The sequence below is a fragment of the Dermacentor silvarum genome, chromosome 6, assembly GCF_013339745.2.
Source record: "Dermacentor silvarum isolate Dsil-2018 chromosome 6, BIME_Dsil_1.4, whole genome shotgun sequence".
Lineage (NCBI taxonomy): Eukaryota > Metazoa > Arthropoda > Arachnida > Ixodida > Ixodidae > Dermacentor > Dermacentor silvarum.
Genome location: NC_051159.1, coordinates 86,110,272 through 86,127,716, shown reverse-complemented (window position 1 = coordinate 86,127,716; position 17,445 = coordinate 86,110,272).

The following is a 17,445-nucleotide window of genomic DNA, read 5'->3' as shown; positions in this document are numbered from 1 at the left end:
GCAACCGCACTACAGTTGTTAGTAGCTGCTTCGGCTACGTAGCGTAGATAATGCGGCCGCCGCAGTCTGCTGCGACGAGCCTGCCTCGCTTAGCTGAGGACCACCGCCTCCTATATGTGGTCTCTGTGGGTGACCTGGCTCCAGGCGCCTGGCGAGCCTGCCTGAGTACCGACATCCGTCGGGAACAGGTCGTCCGCTTTCCGAGTTGCACGCCTTCAAGGTGTGTCGCCATTATCGTCGAAACTCGTTACGAGCGAACATAAAGGTGGCGTTTGCGTGACTGCCGTAGAAGGAAGGAAGGAAGGAAAATAAGAGGTGAAAGGCACAGAGGTTAATCAGGTGAAGTGTCCGGTTGGCTACTATGCACGGAGGGATGGGGTAAGGGCAGAAAAGATTAGAAAACAAGAGAAGATTAAAAAGAAAAAAAGAACAAAAGAACAAAAAAAAACACACATCTGTTCGCACAATTCTGTAGTTTTTCATGAAGTTGTGTTTCTTTTACAAAGCGAACTAGCGCTTTTAAAGCAGTTCGTTCCGACGTCGGCTGGGACCAGGGACCAAGAATTCTGGCTTCCGTAAGGGGACGACTGTCTATCTTGTGGAGCGTGGTTCTGAGGACTTTCCTTTGTGCACTATAAGGACGACAATCACACAGAAGATGTGCTATAGTCTCTTTGCACCCACAAGTTTCACACTCTGGACTTGTGGCCATTCCCATCAGGTAGGAGTACGCGTTGGTGAAAGCTACTCCAAGTCTTAGGCGACAAATGAAAGTTACCTCCCGTCGTGGTAAGCCATGTGGAAGGCGGAGCTTCAGATTAGGATCCAGGGAACAGAGGCGCTGGTTTTTAAAGTCCGTTGAATTCCAGTGGGCTAACGTAAGCTCGCGAGCAAGCGCACGGAGCTTTCTTGCTGCGTCTGTTCTGGACATAGGGATAGCGACGCAATTGGTACTGGTATGTGAAGATTGAGCGGCTGTGTCCGCTTGCTCGTTTCCAAAGATACCACAGTGACTTGGCAGCCATTGAAAGAAAATGTCATGTCCTTTGTCAACTGCCTGATGGTAAATTTTGCGTGTGTCCGCGACATGTCGTTCGTGGGGTCCATGGCGTAGAGCAGAGAGCAAACTCTGGAGGGCGGCCTTGGAATCGCAGAAGATAGACCATTTCTGGGGTGGTTCCTGTTCGATAAATTTCATTGCTGCACACAGAGCTGTAAGTTCGACAGCCGTCGTTGATGTCAAGTGCGATGTCCGAAATTTTATTACTGTCGATTTTGCTGGGACAAATACTGCAGCTGCTGAACTGGAGTGCATGACCGACCCATCCATGTAAACATGTAAGCGGTCACTGTGGACCTCATGTAGTAGCAATAATGCTGCCTGCTTCAATGCTGCTGACGGCATTTGTGCCTTCCTATTTACACCTGGAATGGTGAGGCATATTCGAGGTGAATGCAGAGACCACAGTGGTAACGAAGGCCATCCTGCAGGGACGTAATTCGATGGTAGCGATGCTCCGTGTATAGTCAGGAGACGGCTAAAACTCGTATGCGGCCTAGTTGTTGGCAGGCAAGCAAGATGGTGAAAGGGCGTCCTTGCGACATGTCGAATGTGCACTCTTAGAGCGTCGACTGCAAAGTACGTTGATACAGGGTGGTCACGTGCTATGGCGATTGTGGCCGCTGTGGATACACACTTAGGGAGGCCGAGGCACGTCCGTAGAACTTGGGCTTGCATACTCTGGAGTGTTCGAAGGTTCGTTTTACTGGTGCTTCCCAGCACGGGCAGGCTGTATCTTAGGAAGCCCATAAATAATGCATGGTACAGCTGTAGCATCGATTGCACAGAAGCACCCCAAGACTTTCCGACGACAAATATGAATACATGTGCTATTGCAGTCAACCTCTTTTTTGTACATGAAATATGTGGTGCCCAAGACAAATCACGATCGATGATGACTCCAAGGAAACGGTGTTTTGTTTCGTAAGCAATTACTTGTCCATTTATGCGTATAACATATGGAGTCATTGTTTTGCGCGTTAATGCGACTAATCGGCACTTTTCTGAGGATAATTCTAGGCCTTTCATACGCAGATAGGACGACGTTTGTGTGACCGCCTTCTGCAGTCTCGCTCGTATCTGTGGACGCGTTACGCCGGCCGCCCAGATGCAGATATTATCTGCATCGATGGATATATGAACCGTCCTTTAGCAATGATCCAACAAGGCCTAGCAGTGCTATGTTGAAGAGCGTGGGGCTTAACACTCCGCCTTGTGGCACACCTTTGCTGGTGACATGGTGGGATGTCCTTCCATCTTCTGTAAGTACGAAGAAGGATCTATCCTCCAAATAGCTGTGAATCCAGCGCAGTGCACGGCCACCAATGCCCACATTGATCAAAGCATCGAGAATTGCTTGGTGCGCTAAATTATCATATGCGCCTTTCACATCAAGAAACATCGCCACCGTCAAACGTTTAATGCTCTTTTCGTGTTGAATAGATGTTACCAAGTGAAGCACGTTATCGACCGATGACCGACCGCGCCGGAAGCCCGCCATTACATTGGGATATACCTCATTGTGTTCCAAATACCATTCAAGACGACACCATCCTTTCCATTAGAAATCAGTACGAAAGGAAATGTATCAAATACCGAATCGAGTATGGAATACTCAAATGCAGATACACATATTTCCAGCAGGAATACTTAGTTCGGTATTATTAGGTACCACTACTAGTGCAAAAAGGACAGCTATTAGGTACAACAGATCAGTTTTATAGAAGACCTATAAATGTCATTAAAAACATCTCAACAGGTAGCCTCTCAACGTCTTTCAAGCCTGGTCGCAAAAAAGCTTTCCTAAAATGAATGGCTGCTTTATGATTAGCTTTCGAAAAGCTTGAAATAAAAGGGTGCCGAGCAAAGATAAAAAAATAAACACGAGCTGAAAACGTGTGTACCGAAAACACCTATAAACAGGTCAATTGCAAGGAAAACATAACAGGTTATAGCGTAAAAGATAAAACTGCTACATAAATAGGCTTCCAAGCACACTAAATCACAGACTAGAGGCAAGAACCATGGTTATCGCGTAAACATCCGTTGCGAAGCCAAAAGCAAAGCTTGCATTGACTATGTTGTATCTGCAATACTTCGAAAACCTTTGTGGTTGTCTGACTTGTTATCACGTTCGATTCTTTGTTTAGCTGACAGAGAACAGTTGAAAGACTATAACAGTAGGTTGTCGCGAAAGATTTGATTAGCTTCAAGTCTTTGAATATACCGAATAGTTCCCTTTCGAAAGGAATGCTTACTATGCACGGGGGTTCCAGCAGGTGTAGGCGCGAGCACAAGAAATAGAAACGCACAGGACTATGCTGGACTTACAGCTGAAGTTTATTCGGAAAGCATTCCACGAATCCTCCCCACGCATGCGTAGAAACCAAGAGCAGTAGCAAAACTTTATAGTGATCCCACAAAGTAGCCTAGCCACTTTCCCCCTCCACACAAGGGGCTCAACACGTGCTGAGTGTGGCAAAATTATATATATTAAAAAATTGAAGTTCCTTATTGGTGAGATCGACCTAAGGTTCACTCATACATAGATGTGTGCCCAACTTTCTGATGTGGAACGCTTCACTGATTTCTCTTTCTAGTCTACTGCGCTCTTGTCCCACAATCGAAACACTGTTAAAATCTGGTCGGCACCCACATTTCTTGGAATTCAAGGGCAAGTCCCCCGCCCCCCTTTCCAGTTGGGAGCAAACTGCATTTTCATATACCTAGAGGCTGTCGTTTATATCGTGGTTCTAGTTCAGTTGTAGCTGCTAACCATTCGCAATACCACTAAGCGATTTGGTAACCGTGTTAGCCATGCTGCACATTTCATGTCGTAAATTATGACACGGGAGCACTCCTGGCATTGATAGTGTCGGTTGTCGCCAGCTACCCCTCTCCCCTAAGAGTCTCCCCCGCCCCCCTCCGCTCCCCGTCCCTGCTTCGTCCACTGAGTAGTTGGCAACCCTAGGGAGCACATGGGGTGAAGACGCCCCTCAACCTCGTCGTCGGGAATTCTAAAGAAGAGATTCGTCGTCGCGACAAGTGCAGCGAACACCGAGCTCGGCGACAGAGGCAGTGGGAGTCGACCCTTTCAGATCGCTGCACCATCACGTATCACTATCGGAAAAGCGGGTGCCGGCGTCGGAGAGATAGAGTGTGGTTACACCTTCTCCTCTTCAAAACAAAACTCTCTCCGACAAGAGTGATGTCAACGTGACGGAGGAGTTGGCGCGAGATTTTCGGCGAGCGGAACGAGGACCAATAACCGAACACTGTCTACAGTCAGCCCTCTCACGCTGCCCTTTCCCTCCGCCGAGAAATATGGCCACCGGCACACGATCACACAAAACCATCCCATACGAATCGCTACCCAAAGAAAGCTATTCGCTGTAAAATTTAGGTCAGATAGTCAGTTGGCGTAATAAATGCGGTGTCATGTTTTAACTGTATTCGGCGTCAGTATATCAATGCTGGAGCAGCCTATTTGCAGCTATTTGCAGCTAGGACTACGTAGCTATTTGCAGCTACGTAGTCCGTAGCAACTGCTATCCACTTGTTCCCACTAAGAGACAGAGTAAAAGGGCCCAGGAGACCAAGAAAGCACTAAAAGGCTAAAGCACTAGATTAAGCCATCTACCTGGATTTTGCCTTTGTCTATGTCAAGCCTCTTCATACGCGGGTTTCGCGTGCACCGCCTCTTCTCTTTCTTTCACACACGCGCCCACGTGCGTGTGTGCGAAATAAATATGAAAAGTTAATCGGGATCGTCGTCGGAAATGTCTAAAGAAGACATTCGTCATCGCGCCAAGCGCAGCGAACACCGAGATCGGCGACAGAAGCAGTGGGAGTCGACCGACGAAGATGATCGGGCCAAGCGATTGTTACTGCAACAACAAAGGTTATTCATGGTATTGAAACATGTCCACGAAACTGCCGAAGAACGACAGAAGCGATTGGAGAACGACCGATTGCACAAGCGTTCCAAGCGCGCTGCCGAAACGGATGAACACCGACAAGTCCGACTGGCTGCGTACGTTGCATACCAGATGGCAAGGTCGAGGAACGTCTGCCTTTGGCAACAGATGCGACGGCCATCTTCAAGCCGGAATTCATCGACAAACCGTTTGGCTTTGCGTATTCTATGTGCGATAGGACTATGGAACAAAAAGGACTTGAACTGCGTCACGGCCCCCCTGTACCCGAACCCGGCTCTGGCTTTACCGGATGTTGAAGAATTCTCTTCGTTTAAGGCGTATAGAACGTCCGAACTAAAGCGCATTTGTTCTCTGTGAGCAGTGGGTATAAATATGGGTCCAACCCTGCCCAACCTTTTCCGCTCAATTGTATACCGGAGTGCATGATTTCCCCTCGCATACCCTTCCTGCGAGTGCGAAGGCTGCTGTACAACACTGGCCAGTACGACGTGAAACCACAGAATAGTTTTGTGCTAGTCCGCAATCCTCTTCCCCCGGCGTCCACCAACTAACCATGTATGCATTATGCAACCCAGTGTGCATGACTATGAGTATCATGTGTGCAATCAAACAACACTTTAACAACGGCATCGCGACTGCAAAGGATTTGATTAGCAACCGGTCGACCACCGGCCGAGCAATACCTTAATTTGTGACAAGAAAATGACTAATTTGGACCAAGAAAATGTGCTTTAGCATGATATTCCGTGGTTCGCGCAGCCAAACCGTCTATAATGCTCTTTCCAATTATTGACAACTGTCAACACGGCTGTATTTTTTCTTGCTCACATAATCGGCCTCATAACAAGTCACCAGCGCATGGTTTGTCTTTCATTTTAGGCACCTGCGTCAGAAATTGTGATCGCCATATTGTTGCAACAAAAGCAACTTGGTTTTCAACTTGGTTTTTGTTGCAACAAAAGCAACTTGGATTTCGCTCTCAATGAATTTGAGAGCGAAATCACAACACCGACTGGCAGTGGGTCACAGCCGTCAGCGCCTTCGCAGAGGAAGGGACAGTATGGGAAACTGGCATGATAAGCGGCATCTGAGCTAGAGCACTGCACGGGCCGATTTTTTGAGCCCGGGCCCGGCCCGGGCCCATTTTTACATTGGGCGGTCCGCCCTAGCCCGATCAAAACTTTTATGGCAAGACCCGGGCCCGGCATGGGCCTGGAAATAATCTGCGTTACCCGCCCGGCTCGGCCCGCCACCCCTTTACCTTAGGCCCGAGCCCGGCCCAAGACCGAAAAATAATGTTTTTCAGAGTTGAGACGCCCGAGAATAACTCGCTGCACGTTACATGCACACCACCAGAAAGCCCCAGCCCGGCCCGGGCCCGCGTCAAAAAAACCCGAGCCCGGCCCGGGCCCGGGTCAAAAAGCACACGCCGTGGCCGAGCCCGGCCCGAGCCCGTGAAAAAAGCCCACGGGCCGGGCCGGGCCCGGGCTTTCGGGTAAGCCCGAGCCCGGGCCGTGCTCTAATCTGAGCCATCTGCTGAAGAAGACAACGACTAAAAACGCGCGAACAGTGGCACGATCGAGCACGAGGGGCTGTGCAGGAATTCTGACATGATGAGGAGCATGGGAGTCACCTGTGGAAGAAGACAACTAGGGACGCGCGAGCAGCACGTTCGCGTGGTACGCCGAGGGCACCGACGCCCCAACCAGGAATGGGCGCCTAGGAGCGGCGCTCTAAAATACTAATTTAAAACAGTGTGAGCAGGCAACTGCTTGTTCGGTAACCTTCGCGCATGCGCAAGGTCAAAATGAAACTGATATTAGCTTTACAGGAATTTGTGATCATAATGCAGGCTCTTTAGCTTAGGCAAAAATCTGACAACACTATGTGTCCATATGTCGGGAAGAAAACCCTGAAGGCTCCAGCGCAAATATAAAAAATGTATTCAAATGGTGCAACTCTTGCGGAGTGGACAGAGCGCGACTGCCGGACCTGGGAAACGTAGAAATGTCGGGAGATCAACGAGAGGCACGCTCAAGTCTGCTACCTTAGACAGTTTGGAAGGTGGCAAAAAGCTATTACACTGAGATGTTTCTGTACTCACGCAGCTTCCAAGTCGTTTGTGAGACGAAGAAAGTTGGTGCCAGATGAATGCAAACGTTAATGAGTGACATCGTGGTGTGTTGAATTCGTTACCTAATAGGCAGTTGCAACATACGAGTATACGAAGTCGAGCTGCACTAGTTTAAATGTTTATAAGCTCTCTTAGGAGTGTTTGTTGACATACATGATTTGTTCTTGTAGAAAATTACCCACGAAGGAGCAAATTCCATTTCTCGAATTTTATCGTGCTAGGAGTATCACACCAGTGATGTTTTCCTTGCTTTTTTACATTTTTTGTCCTGTCGAACCTTTAGTTGTTTTCCTCCGTTGAGCTTGGTCATCACAAAAGGAGGTTGTGATGGGACTTCAATAGATTCGAATTATATTTACAATAATAAATATTACAGGGCTTGAACAAGTCTTCACAGTGAAGTTGTTCAATAAGTCAGGGAAAGGTGGTTTTGCCACCAGTCGTTCCTATTTGCATTTTGTTCTTCCATGCCAAACCTCTTCTCTTAGTAAATTGGTGTAGTCCTGTGTTCATTTCTTGCTAACTTCACCTAGTGTTTTCGTTTAAGTCTGGTTTAGACTTAAAAACAGCCTTTTATTAAACCTAAGTCAACTGCAACTGCCCGCGTCCTCGCAGTTGAGCAGAGCCAGCAAGTCGTGTTATTACGTCGACACATGCTCGTTCGCGAGCAAGATCAATGTGGAAAGTCTCTTCTGTGTACTTTTTTTTTAAAAAGGTATTGTTTTTATTGCCGTAAGCATAGCTGGCCCACACACCAGCAGCGAAAACAGCAACATCGCTGTCTAGCTAACCTCTATACTTCAGGCGTACACTCTTCGAGCATTGACCCCACCGCTTCGCTTCGTTGTATTACTGATGACGTCAAAAGGCAGAGCATTCCTCGAGATGACAAATCAGGCTCTGAGCGGACGCGATGCGCAAGAGTTTCTTGCTGTCAGCCCTCCTTCGAGTAACAACCCAGGAAGTCAAATACAAGTACAGAATTACCTGTTCAGACGAAAACCGTGGCACGCTCATGAGGTCATAAGATAAAGACAATCGAGAGATGGGAAAAACGAGTAAAAGCACAAAACCACGCGACGGGAGTAAATAAGAACCGAAAGTGATGACGGCAACAGCGTTCATCTGGGGAACCCAACGAGGAGTGAAGAAGCGAGCGAAGACACTTCTAATGCTCTCTCCTTCTACCACCCTTCCCTCTTGTTATGTCATATCTGGTCGCAAGCCACTTGCTTTTATTTATTTATTTATTTATTTATTTATTTATTTATTTATTTATTTATTTATTTATTTATTTATTTATTTATTTATTTATTTATTAATTATTTATTTATTATACATACATACTTTTAAGGCCTGCAGGCACTACAGAAAGCAGTGGTAACAAAGTAAAATAATCTGCAAACATATACATCAAGAAAAAATGTTAAGCGATAGCGTGGTGAGTGTTAACTGATGTTTGCAAAGCATCATTCAGTACATATCTACACTGATTGCCACTGCTTACCGTGCGTGATATGCGCATCGATTTACACTTGCTAGCGTTAAGTTTTACAAGCAATTTGTTACACCAGTGTGACACATTGTAGAAATTCCCTTGCAGCTTATATGGATCATCAGGGTTAATGATTTTGCAGTATATTACACAATCGTCTGCGAACATATCGAACAGACTAATTGATGATGAGCTTACACAGTTAGAGAGTTCATTAATATAATTCATGAAGAACAAAGGCCCCAAGACGGATCTTTCAGGCACTCCGGATGCTACTGTTGACAAAGCAGATGAACAGTTATTGGCTGCGACATATTGAAATCGATTGGCAAGAAACTCCTTAATCAAAGACAACACATTTCGGTCTACATTAAGCTGATTAAGTGTATGGATAAGTAGGTCATGAGATAGGAGTTGAAAGCTTCTAAAAAATGCAGTCAGTGTAATTTCCTTGATCTAAGGAGGTGAACAAATTGTTAGTGAAACAAAAAAGTAGAGTACCACATGAAAACGTTTCTCTAAAAACGTGATGAGAAGGATGGAAGAACGAGTTGCTTTCCAGGAAATCAATGAGGTGAGGATATTTTATGTGTAATAAAAGGTTGCATGGATTGCTAGATAATGAGATGTGGCGGTAGCTATCTGGACAATCTGCATTACAAGATTTATAGACTGAAACAACCTTCGCTGTTTTCCTGCATGTAGGAATTCGCGATGATCACAGTAATCACTAACTAACAGTTTAGATAGAATACCAGATGAAAATATTCCCCATGAATTTTTAGCATTTTTTTATTAAGAAGATCAGGACCTGCAGAATATGAAAACTTGTGATTATAAATCTAACAGTTAATGCCAGCCCAGTCAACTAATATGGACTCCAGAGTACAAGAAAAGACATGAGGAATATTCGGATAGTTGACGAGATTATTATCCCAAACAAAATGATTTAAACATTACATTTATTACATGTAGTGCAACACAGGTTTTCTTCAACGTCCCTGACAGGGTTATACATGAGAACTAAATGACATGAACTAAATTGAGTCAGTTTTCTTGTCGCTAACAATACTCCAGAATTTGCGTGGATTAGTTGCTAAGAGGTATGGCAGTGTTAGAATAAAAGGAGTTTTTCAACATTGCTAGGTAGCATAAATCTACTCGGTTTCCACACGATGATAAGCATCCCAGATATCAGCAAGATTGGTTTGTTTGGCCCGACGGAAAATACGTTTCTTTTTGTTGCGTAGTCACTTAAGGGAATTATTAAACCATGGCGAGCAGGAGTTATAAGGAATCTGCCTTAGAAATATATACCGGTAAATAAACAGAGCAAGTAATTTTTCTTCACTAGCCGGGAGTTTTCTTCGAGAGAGCGTTCATCAAAGTTAGTAAAGTAGTCGCTAGTAAATGTTTCCAGTTCACTAGTATTGAGTGTATGTCAGCGTGGTTGTAGTCAACAACTTTAGATCTTCTCTTTAAATCTTCTCACAAATTAAATATCAAGTGTTCACTTAAGTCTTGGAGGTAAACCAGTTTGAAAACAAGGTCAAGCAAGTGGTGAAAATAAGGTCTAGGATGTTAGGCGACGTGGAAGTTGTACGGGTGGGTTTATGTACTAACTGCGAGAGGTTAAAGCCCGAACAGAGATTCAGAAATTGTGCGTCATCGGACGAGCTTCTTGCCACGTAGGAAAAACAAGGTCACTTCACCACAAAATATTAGGAAGAGTAAGGTGCCCCAAAAGAAACAAAGGTGACGTAGGATACCGAAGAGTTACGTTGTTTAGAAAATCTTGTAAATCATAGCACAAATATTTTGGTGCTGTTGGAGTCTATAACATAGGCGAGAAATGCAGTCACGAATATCAATAGCAACACGTACGCACACAAACTCTAAAATGGACACTACTGGTGCATTCGACGAAGTAACTTGATCATTCGCGGCAATTAGAACACCCCCGCGAACCCGAACATCACGGTCGCACCGGTAGATTTGTATCTTTTTTGCACATGCAAAAATTTCACAGCATTTTTAAAAATATTTTTGCTGAAAGCCGGGTTTCCGAAAGGACAAGTGTGTCAGCTGAGCATGCATCAATGCGACATGATAAATTTGTTCGCTTATTAAGAACACTGGGATGCATTGGTGAAAAAGATTGCAGAACCATTTGCAGATCGGCGCGATAGCTATGCCGATCTGTCATGTGCTGCACTACCAGGTGCTTTGCGAGTGAAAGCTGGGCGCACCTCTCTTTGGGATTCCAGTTCGCAAACACTGTCAGTCGCTGCGCCGTATATGTTGGCTTATTTGATTACGAGTTTGTTACACCGAAGTGAAATAGGCTGGCAGATAGACTTGCCAAACTCGACAAGATCTTTACGTGTGAAACGCGTTGCCCCGCAGATATCTTAACTAATGAAAACACCTGCGCTTTTCTTTCTGCGACAGAATACTTGCTTTGGTTTCGAGGGAAGAAAACTCCATGGTGATTGGGCGTGTCTTTTCTGCAACATAAGCACCCAATCTATGCGGTCTATGCATCATGTCGTCTGTGATACGCAGGTGTATATGACGTAGGAGTATCTCACGAATGTGGTCTTCCTATTGTGCCCGAGTCTAGTATTAGCCGTTCGGAATGTTAAAAACAGTTAATTACCCCTTCGTGATCTATCCTCTAGATCATGAAGACACGAGGTTAACGGAACACTTTCAGCTGTAATGGCCTGGGTAGCAGAACTACTGACATCCACTGAAGGTAGCGTTGTTTCAAGACATTCGACAGTAGATTCATGAGTTGCCAATCTGCATGTAAGATCTGTGACTGTCTGTGAAATGCCTCTTGGTTTTCTTTTAGCGCATTGAACACAAGCATCCCCTCCAAGGGGCGCGTAGTCACATTTCGCTGAAATGAAGGCGCACCTATAGTGTCAAGCAACTTTTTGTCCGATTTGCTAGGGTCATCGTTTAGCAGACATGGACTTTCTTCTGGATCACTGCAAAGCAACAAGAGCTAGACAACAAAAAAAAAGTGCATTCGCATAGAGTATCGTAAAGCAAACTGGGGCACGGGAGCAGCAGCAGGAAAATATTGTTCAAACGGTTAGAATAAAGATATGAAATGTCACCAACTTGAACATGAAAGCAAGAAGGATTTGTGAGCGACAACATTTTGACCGCCCTCTCATGCCGATGGAAAGGGGGCAGACGACGCCAGTTCTTTAAAGGGTCGCAGTGGAATGATGTTGCTGGCTTTGCCGATGAGCCGCGTGAGTGAAATGCAAAAGCATTGCGCAGGTCACGTAGGACGAACCATTCATCTTTGCTGATTGTTGCCGAGGGTGTCAAGGGGATCTTAAAATCAGCATAGGTGAGGAGATACAGCAACAATTAGTCCATCGGCAAGCAGGAAAAGCCACACGCCAACTTGGGCAACAAGCTAAGCATGAAAGCAAAAGGGATTCGTGAGCGACAGCATTTTGGCCGCTCTCACGTGCCGACTCTACGTTGACAGCGCAGCCATGTTTCGCAGCACAGACCATCTGGCTACAGACTACACATGCGTGGTCTAGCAGCATGCTGCTTGGTTCTTGAGTGAAGCCCCTTTAGGATGAGTTGGTAGACAGCGCCATGAGTCATCATGTTTCATCTTTTTTTTCTTGCGTTGAGTACAGAACAAAAATAGGTGGGCCACAAACAACGGCGACAGCCCAATTAGTTTACTAGAAAAACATGTACTTCCAATGGACAAAAAAGGAACAAAGAAAATAAAACAACCCATTATAGTTTAAGTTTGACAGTGAGAGATAACAAAAAATCCGGTAGAACCAACGTTGGATTGATATCATTGTAAGCGACTGCTTTTAAGCGTACCTCAGCGTATCATGTTATGCAGTAACGCACACATACACGCGTGTATAGTGTATAAACGTATTGCATATTTACATATGTAGATATGTTTACTGTTCTTCAGCAGTAGCTTTAGTTTGTTTGTTTGTTTGTTGTTATGCCTCCAGGAGTAGCTCATACCCACTATGGGGATTGGCCAGGAATCTGGTAGGTTAAGAAAACTATTGTACCAGCCTAAAAAGAAGCAATATTGATAAATATTGAATAGCTAAAAAGAATGAAGTCAGATAAAAACTTTAGAACTTAGCAAGGAAATCATCCTGATTGAATTATGAACCTCACAACAGCTGCACCAACATCCCTATAATAATGTATCAGAGAAGAGGTTCCCAATGATAGAATATCGGGAATCGTTATACTCAATCCAGCACCATGAAATTGTCCCCTAAAGTATGTTTTCTTAAACACGGCGACATGAAAAGTGGCGACATGACAGGAAGAAGTGCTATATTGTCTCATCCTCATCACAGTATGAGCACAAGGAGGAGGGCGCGAGACCAGATCGATGCGGATGATAATGTAGGTATCTACATCGGAATTTGGTAAACAGGCCTTCAACGTTTCTATCACGGCAGACGCTCGTTTTGATCCCCTGCTTTCTTCTTTCTTGTTTCTGAATTGCTTCTGGAACTTCTTAAATCCGGCGCTGTTATTATTTCATGCAGAGCCAACGCACTGGCGGAATGAATCTTAAGCGAAGCATTGTTTATTGGTGATGCCTATTTGATGCTATACAATAAGTGGTTTTAATTGGTTTGGTTTGATGGAGTTTTATGTAGGAATCGTGTTGTGACAGTGCCCATTCTGGAGGATTGACGAAGAACGTGCACGCACTCTTGGCACATAGTTTGCGACGAAATTGAAAATAAAGGAAATAGAAAAATACGTTAAATATAATACACTATTCCATTAACAGCTACGCATGGGTTAGAGATGCCCGTGAGCCGACATTATAGGTTAAGGCTTTATGCAGGAACTCTTTGCTCTGGTATGCAGAATATAAGTTGGCATACTTTATTAGCATACAAGGGTTATAAAAGTGCGTTCGTGATTACTTTCATTCAGCGCCTAGTAGCACCTAGTGACACCCCGTGTCCCGACTTGACAGTAAATGGCCATATGGTAGTGAGACCGTTTCAACTTGAAAATTTCTGTAAAAATGTGGCCCGTAGCCAGTGCTCCGTCCTTTGAATTCGTTATCGTCCTGTTAGTATGGTGCCGTCATTGTGCTATTAAATGTTCGGATCGTCTGTTGCTAGAATAATCTTTTAATAAGATCAGCATTCTTATGTTACTTCGCTCACTTCCCGGGGCTATCTATCTATCTATCTATCTATCTATCTATCTATCTATCTATCTATCTATCTATCTATCTATCTATCTATCTATCTATCTATCTATCTATCTATCTATCTATCTATCTATCTATATATCTATCCATCTATCTATGCAAATGTCTATCTATCTATCTATCTATCTATTTATCTATTCTGTTCTATTCTATTCTATTCTATCTCTCTTACTGTGTTTCCACCAACCTGGATCAATGCGTATTCCATGCTCTAATGAATAGAGCATTGGGTTGCTGCATTGACAGAACCGGGTTCGAAATCAACCACCAGACCAGCTTGGGTCACTGGGTTTGCGACATTAAATATTTGCCGCTCTTCAATGGAACTCTCTGATGTAAACTTGGATCACTTGGCAATGATCATGACGATTTATTGTCATCTCCTTTAAAACGGGGTGTTGACAAATCGTCACCTAGCCTGCTTGAGTTATTCAGGTATGCTATACATGCTTTTCATTCTAGCATATTTGTATACATTTCCTTAACGTTTTTTATCTTCCTCCAAACTTCTCTAGCTACCTTCTACCGCTACCAACGCCTGTAACGAATTCGGTCGTATCAATCTTTTCCCTGCTTTTTTCCTCCTAATACTGTAAACGTCTCTTGCTTATCTCGACTCATGACCGACGGATGCTTCCGTCCACTTTAAATCCAAGCGCTTCTGGGAGCTGTTACGTACGGGTCTCATGGGTAAATACCTCCACATTTCATTAGGATGTTCTGAGTGGTCTCCGGAATTTTGCTGCAACAGACACATGCCTCATCAGGGTATGTCATATGTGGACACGTGGAACTGGGTACGCGTCGCTCTTCACCGACCCTCTTTGACGTCAACATGGTTCACTAGCTGTTAACGTTCTTGCTTCACTATATGTCAGTCTTAAATGAACATCTTTTGGCCAACGAAGGTGGATACACTATGTGCCCCTCTTCAGGGGCAAAAAAATAATTTGAAATGTGTCCGGTGCTGGATGGAATCGACCCTACGTCATATGTAAGCAGATAATCTTGTCCGTGCATTCCTACAAGTGGCCGCCGCGGACTTTGCGGCCGCGCCGCTACATAATGCAGCCTTTCCAGAGGGAAACGCGAGACAAGAGCCGGTGGCATTAAAGGCTCATGCATGACGAATATCTACGGCGGCAATACGGCTGGTCGCTACATTGCCTCATTGCTAATCGCATGAACGTTTAAATTCATCATGAGATGGGTTCAGCCGCATCGTTTTCTACACAATACACCACCAGAAACGGACAAACCGTGACGTTAGGGGAAGATCAATAGAAAGCTAGCGCTTTAAAACCTGACAAAGCAGCGCGGTTAACCAGACCTACGTTCGATTGGCTACACTGAGAGGGTGAAAGTGGATGACAAATTGAAAGCAGAAATTAATATTTGCTGGTCCTCACGCCAGCTGGTGTGACAGCTCGTCTCACCTCTGTCTGTTCTGTACTTAGCGCAAGAAATAACACGGACATCAGTGGCGTAGCCAGGGGGGGGGGGGGGTTTGGGGGGTTCAAACCCCCCCCGAAATTCCCCCCCCCCCCCCCCCCCACTTACCCGTCCTTTGTTTTCGTCGCTTCGCGCTGACATAATTCATGAAACCGGTGCTACTATCACAATTTCATTCCTGGGCGCTTCCGTTTGGTTGGTCATTTACAGCGAATCATGTCTGCATATGGAAAAAACTGTCACGGTGTTTGTCAAGGCTTTGACACTCTGTGAAGTTTTGGGCTAGAATGTGGCGGCCGTATTCTGAAGCAACAAATGTGCAACAAATGAAGCAACAAATGCGGCAGCCGCATTTTAGATGATGGCGAAAACGCTCGAGGCCCGTTTACTTAGATTTAGGTGCACGTTAAAGACCCCAGGTGGTCGAAATCTCCGGTATACATTTCCGCCGCTTCCCTTCAGGTGCCGGTAAGGCCGCGCTCGCGCAGGATCTTAGGCTACGTTCACACTTGGTCTCGAAGCTGTAGGAAGCGGCAAAATCTTGCAAAAATCCGCCCACCTAGGCGGCAAAACAGGCAGAAAAACTGGCTGCGAGCCAAATCAGTCTCGGGCCGAGTTTTTCGCCATGGCGAAGCGGAAACGCGGCGGAAAGTCGTTCTGCTTCACTGCAAGTTACACTAGCATGTAAACAACCGGTCGTAAAATTGAACATGGCACCAGAAGTGTAGGCTGTAATGCTGATCGACGCGATCAAGAACCAGCCCTTGCTCTACGACAAGAGTGGCACTAAAACGTACTGTCAGCAATACGCGCGATAGTATTCAACTTCGCGCGACCGGAGGTGCGGCAACGAAGCCTTGGCGTGACCCAACTTCTCGCGCTTTTGCAAAGCCAGGCGAACCCACCACCGCCGTTTCCGAGGTGTCCGCGTCTTCCGTTTATTCACTGTCCATTTCTAGAAAACAAGTAGGTAGAAGTATAAAAGCCATTTCTTCTTCCACTTCCACGGCAGACAATACTTAGGCAAATTCCTCGTTGGCGCTCCATAATTCTCCTCGCACGTGTACGGTATGTTGCAGAAGTCGCGGGGTGCTTTTCTCGTCGCGACGATAGATTGGGAGCGTAGGTCTCACGTAGGACGCGCAGGCTTTGGCGAGCCCCAACACAAGGGCCAGCCCGGGTTTTAGCTGTGGTGTTCCCGTTGCCCCTTTGGTGTCCTGGAGGCGCCGATAATACGAAATGATGAAATGTTATTACAACTTGTAAATAAAAGCTGTTAAAGAAATATTCTCACGCCTAGGCACCAACCTGTGACTCAGCGCTACCGCGCGCGTGTGCGGAGAATTACGAAACGCCAACAAGGAATTTACCGAAGGTCGCAGATGACACTCGAAGTTGCGTAAAATGATCACTTTTGATGACGGTACGTGGGTCAAAGAATGAACATACCGCTCGACATAATGCGATAATGAGCGCCACCACGCCCACAAACGTACGCAGACGAGATGGATCTGGACGAAAACGGCAGCGGCGGCCGCGGCGGTAGCAAAACAAATGTGAAAAACTTGAGGCCGTATTCTGAAACGTTCGCCTAGGCGAAATTTCTTTTTTCGCTTTCAGGCTTGCGCCGATTGGCTGTTTTAGCAAAATTGGATGAGCTGATTGGGTGGTTGAGCCCGACGTCATTCAATTTTGCTCAACCAGCCAATCAGCGCGCATGCTGATTTCGCCTAGGCGAACGTTTGAGAATACGGCCCCTGGACAAGCGCGGAAAAAATTTTCCGGCCGCTTTGGCCTTTCCGCCCGCTTGCCGCTTCCCAAGTGTGAACGTAGGCTTAGTCTGCACGAGAAACGTCTCTTGTTTGCGATTGCGCCCCTACGGAAGGCTGGTAATTAGTGTTGTGTTGTTTAATCACAAACCAGCAATTACGGAAGGCTGGTAGTTGCTGTTTCAGTTGTGGAATCCCAAACCAGCAATGTACACACGTAGGGGTTGATGACAGCAGTGAAATTCCAGCGACTCGCAATAGAATGCACGAAACAGACAGCCGACAAGCATGAATTACTGCTGTGCGCAGTGCAGCGTAAGTAAACTCTTGTTGCAGG